Below are 6000 nucleotides of genomic sequence, written 5' to 3'. Positions count from 1 at the left end.
CTATTTCCATCTTTAGATTCTGGATGGTTCTTTTCAATTCCTTCACCTGTTTCTTTGACTTTTTTTTTGTCCTCTTTAAAAGCCTCTACTTGTTTATCTGTGTTGTCCTGTATTTCTTTTAGGGATTTATTTATGTAGTTTTTAAAGTCCTCTAACATCTTTGTGAATTGTGATTTTATATCTAAGTCTTGCTTTTCTGGTGTCTTGCAGTATCCAAGGTTTACTATGGTGGGGGAACTGGGTTCTGATGATTTCAAGTGGCCTTGGTTTCTGTTGCTTAGGTTCTTAACCTCTTTGCCCACCATCTGCTTATCTCTGGTGGCTGCTGGCCTTGCTGTCCCTGACAGTGGCTTGACCCTCCTGTAAGCGTATGTGCCAGCACTACTGTATGGGATCTGGTTACAGAGATTTTTTGGCACAGGGTCAGTTCTGGGCACAGACAGATAGTGGAAGGATTCTGTCCCAGACTGCTCCTAGATTCCTGTGTCCTGAGGGTTCCAGATGGAACTCTCTGTTCCCCAGAGCAGAAGTGGTGGTCTTACCTGTGCTCTCAGGTGTGATAGCACTCCTGGGAGAGCAGCTTTCTCCCAGCAGGACCTAGGTACAGAGAGCCATGGCACAGGGTCAGCTCAGGGCTCAAGCAGAAACTGAAAGGATCCTATCCCAGACTACTCCTGGGTTCGTGTGTCTAGAGGGCTCCAGGCGGGTTACTCTTGGGCCAGGAATGTGGGTAATAGTGATAGTCTGCCCTGTGCTCTCTGTTTTGTTAGCATTTCTGAGAAACCAGCTTTCTCACAGTGGGATCTCAGTACAGAGGTCTGTGGTACAGGGTCATCCCTGTGTGCAGGCAGAAACCGGAGGCCCCAGGAAGTCTTTAATTCAAGTAAGAAGACCTCTTATGTGGGTATCGTTAAACTAGTGCTGAAAAACTAATACAGCAGTATGATTGGTGGCAAAACATATTAGCATTTATCTGTAACTAAAGCTACTACTGATCACCAACGTATCAGATAATCTCAATATCATTCAGTGATTGCTCTTATTTGCCACTTTGGTAAAATGAATAACAGAAGGTCAGTTAAGAAAAGTCTACCAAGTAAGGCCTGTCTGAGGCCCCTGGCACATACATAACAGAAGTCTGGCTGGTCTGGCCTCAGTGGAAGATGATGTGTTTAATCCCTGAGATACTTGAGGCCCCAGGGAAGATGAAGGCCTGGTGGTGGGAAGCACATTCTCCGAGGCAACGGGGAGGATGAATAGGATGAGGAACTGTGGGAGGGAGGACAAGGATGTGGGCAACAACTGGCATATGAATAAATAAAATATTTTTTTAAAAAGACAAGAGTCTCGATGTAAAAAGCAGCAGATAGGGAGGAGAACTGAGAAATGTTGACTTCTGAACATGGCATGGCCCTGACTTGCATCAATTCTAAGATTGACTGGGGAGGGCCCAATTAGGCTCCATCCCTATAGGAGTAGCTCTTGGCAGTTGCTGACTTGACTACTGAGAGTGGGAATGTGGCCTCTGGTAGGTTGCTCATGACCCAGTAGAGAGACAACATAATAACTTGCATATGAATAGCAATAAGTTAACTCTGGGCTTTTGACAACAAGAAATAAAAAGAGAACATGAAGCTGAGAAGGAGGTAGAGTGGGGAAACAAAGGAAAGTGGAAAGTACATAGGGGTGGGTGGATATAATAAAAAACATTGTATAAATATATAGAACTTTCAAAGACAAAAATTGAAATGGAGATATGTGTTAAATATCAATATGAATTCAGCCCTTGAAGTCAGATGTTGAAGGCCTTGACTTCAACTTTTCTTCAACTTGAAGAAGAACTTGAACCATGTTGGCCAATATCCTTCCCCATTGCCATAGCCACGTGAATCAAATTCTTCTATAACTACTGAAGTTAGAGGCTAAATACTTGTATTTTAATAGGTGTCAATTTATAGGTGATAAAGGACCAAGTTGAACAGTAGCAACATACTGGTTTTCATTTTCATTCTAATTTTACTTGTATAAGTGGAAGCTTTATCTTAAAATTCATTCAATCTAATAGAATTATTAAATTTTAGCACTTAAAATTCTGAAAATATTGACTTCTTTAAAATATATGTCATTATTTTTAATAAACTTTTTTGGACAAACAGAAAAAAAAACATTTCCCATGAATAAAAGAATTTGTGAAGAGTACAGATTGTGTTTTGATATGTGTATAGGCAAAAGATGATTTATATAATAAATGATCTAAGACATATTGTCTCACATTTTATTGGGCATGTTTTGTGGTAACAGTACTACAAGTCTACTGTATTAAGGAATATATAATATACAGTGAAATAATATAAACTAATTGTGTGAGTTTGTCTGTTCAGGGCTCAGAGGATTGAACCTCCATGAAATCAAGGTGAGGACAACCAAGGAGACTTCTTAGAAAACTACTCCTGAAAAGAATGGTACCTCAAAAACCTCAGCCATAATATGTCAGTGCTCAGAAACTGTTCTTATTTGCAGTGTAACTTTACTTCTCTTTAAGTGAGGAAGGATGATGGGTTCTATGTTGTTGGCAGATGATCTCAGTTCTGTAAAGGGAGGAGTCCCAGGATCCCCAGAACATGATGATACATCAGAAAAAGTTTAAGAGCATTCCTTATCTCATCCTGTAATGACTGACAAACAGCTTAACAGGGTCTAATAGACAGTCATAATTCTGTAAGAGGTCTCTTTTTAAAACAAAAGTCAATTTGAAAGACTTTTCTGAAAATGAGAAGAGTTGTCTCCTAAGAGAAAGTGTGACTTCACAGAAATCTGGTCCTGCTCTGAGGCCAAAGAAGCTTACGTTTTGTGTACCCTGTGAGGTTCTAGATTACCTCCTCTGGAACTTGTGCAGATGTGGTTTTCTATGGCGACTTGTCCTTATACTGGGGAATTCCTTCTAAGTTCAGTCTAGAGAAGAGGAGTGTGTTAGAAGACTCAAGGATCCTTCCAGGCCTTTGATGTTAAGAGCAAGGATGTCAACCATTGTAGTATATTTAGATTTCAGTATAAAGACTACACAAAAGGAGAAATATTTATCTCTGGATGCATAGAAGGAGGGATCTAAATATTCCTTGCAACTAATACTGGTTATAACATATCAGACAGAGGTTGTGACCTTCTTATCCTTATCCTCTGCTGGGTTGAGTGGAGTGCTCTAAGAAAGCAGAGTACTGTTCCTGAAAGCTGAGAGATAGGCTCAGCTAAGTGCAAGAGGATTTGCATACAATGTGGGACAGGTTATAGAAAGTGTCTGGGGAGAGGGGTATGGAGAGTGCAGGTGGTATAAGGAGAGGATGGAGATACAGCATGCTGGGTTGAGCATGAGTTAAAGAAGGTGCTTCAGAGGCTCAGGCATTCTCTGTGTGCCATAGAGTGAGGAAAGTGTTAAAACTGGGAGAGGTGTCTTCAGGAAATATAGTAAAGAAATCAGACTCTTACATAATGCCTTTTACAGGAGTACAAGGCCATAGCAACGTGGCACTGCTGTCAATCATCAGAGCCAGCTTCTGGTTCCATATAAACATGGCCTGTGCCATAACTAGCTGCCAGCAAGTTCGGAAAGTGGTCTGTGGCCAAGGTAAGGACCCTGAATGTGTACCAATATTAATAACCTCAGATAACACTCAAACCACAAGAGCTGCACTTTGTTCCACTAGTAGGTGGCAGGCTTGTCCTGGCAAAGTATGGCCTACAATGTAATTTGCTATCTTAGAGAGGAGAGGAGACCTTTTTCTTGGAAAGGAAGCCTGATTCTTCATTCTGAAGATGTCAGCATCACAAACCATAATTAAAATAAAATTTGGGGGCATCAGTAATAATGAGGAGCACTCCAACCAAACATGTATCCATACTAACGAGACCAGGTACTACACTCCTGAAAGTCCCACGCAATATGTGCAAGCAAACCTAGAGGTGTGGGGCTCTGATGCCTGGGGCTCTTCACAGAGATCTCATGCCTGGCTAGGTGTGTGGGTTCAGGCAAAGGGGAGAGAACTCAGGCAGGGAGGGGGGACTGCTTCTGCTGCCCCAGAAGCTCGTCCTGCTCCTTTCTGCTCCTGCTGAGGTTGACTAGGCAATGGCAAGGGGTGCAGGGGAGCTTCTGGTGGCGATTTCAGGAGAGCAGATCTCTTCCCCAAGCAGCAATGTTACAGCTCTTATGACAGAAACTCTCAGATGATGGAATAACTTCTGCACACTTTTAATCCTGAACACGGTTCTTAAATACAGTTTTTGGATGGATCAGTGTCTGACAGCAGATACTCCCTAATGGTTTGGTCTGAGGGCTTGGGAACACCTCATCTACATATTCAGGGGCATGGTCCTGCTTCTATCATTGATTTGTCTTGAACCTACATGACCTATGGTCATGTCTTCACCTGTGGTGGTGGGGTTTGGGGCATAGTTTCTGATCTGTTTCAAACCTCTCTACAGGGGTCTGTGGAGGGCTGCAGCTAGTGAGGCCTTGATCTCCTGGGAGACTGGGAATATCCCTGCCTTCCCTTTTAGGGTCTCCTGGGATTCTACTTATCTTGACAAGGAATCAGGGTACCTTTCACAGCCTGCCACCCCACATAGAAGGACCTAACTTCATCCCTATAGAATTAGGAAATTAAGGCTAAAACCATGAAAAAAAATAAAAATCATTGAAGCTTGAGGACCTGAGTTTATATCCTTGGAACCCACGTAAATCTTGATATGAACATGTCTGTAATCCCAGCCCTTCTACCAATAATAAATGAAAGGTGGAAACAGGAAATGAAAGGTGGAAACAGGAAAATCCTAGAAGCCAGTGGGTGAAGTTTCCCATGGTGGGAAACCTCAACACACACACACACACACACACACACACACACACACACACACACACACACACGTCTTAGTTACTGATGTGGTGGAACACTGTGTCCATTGCAACTTTCATAAAAAGAAAACCTTTTGGGGCTTGCTTACAGATTCCGAAGTTTAGTACATTGTCATCAATGGCATGGGGCTTGTGGCATGTGGCATGTAGGCAAACATAGTGCTAGAGAAATAGCTGAGAGTTCTGCATCGAAATCTGCATGCAGGAGGAAGATAGAATGAGCCACTAGGCCTGGTTTGAGCTTCTGAAACCTCAAAGCCAACCCGCAATGACACACTACCTCCAACAAAATCACACCTACCCCAACGAGGACATACCTCCTAATAGTACCATTCCCTATGACTCAGCATTCAAATACATGAGCCTTTGGGGGCAATTCCTATTGGAACTACCACACACGCTACAGAGCAGCACTATGAAACATACACATATACCCACAAGCGTGTACAGAGGAAGGGAAAGGGAGAAATGATAAAAGGAAAAGTGTCCTGTCCTACATATGGATTCTTCTATCATCTTTATATACGATCTAGGGAAGAAAAAGTATTTGGATGGAAAACATGGTCACCAAAAGGATATAGCATGTGTCAGTTACCATGCCAATTACTTTATTTTATTTCATGCCTTCCATAGATTGTAGTGAATAATTTAGCAAAATCATTTCATAGATATAGAGCCAAAATTCAGAGGGTTTAATAACTCATACAACTATATACAATTGGTTAAATGACTGCACTGAGATATTATCCATATTGTGAAATAGCATAATGTTTCAATTTTCTACTATTATCAGACTGAGAGTCACCAATACCCCTTAATCATTTTTCTTTTCATTGTTGTTAATGGACATAATAGATAACATTTCCACACTAAAAATGCTGCACATATTATATGGTAAAAGCAATAAAGCCACCAAATGTGTGTTAGAGAATATTATTTGTTTTTCTTTAATAATGGTCATTAAACTGTATCCCAAGATGCTCAGTAATTCAACGTGTACCCGGGGCTGGCCTCAAAATTTTGGCAAACATTATGCCCCACCTGAGGCTGAGTGCAGATATTACAGTTGTGAACCCAATTTGGCCAACTTGAGG

Source organism: Rattus norvegicus, chromosome X (genome assembly GCF_036323735.1).
Source record: "Rattus norvegicus strain BN/NHsdMcwi chromosome X, GRCr8, whole genome shotgun sequence".
In the NCBI taxonomy this organism is placed as follows: Eukaryota; Metazoa; Chordata; class Mammalia; order Rodentia; family Muridae; genus Rattus; species Rattus norvegicus.
The sequence above is the reverse complement of the archived record's forward strand: the minus strand, read 5'-3'. Positions refer to the sequence as shown.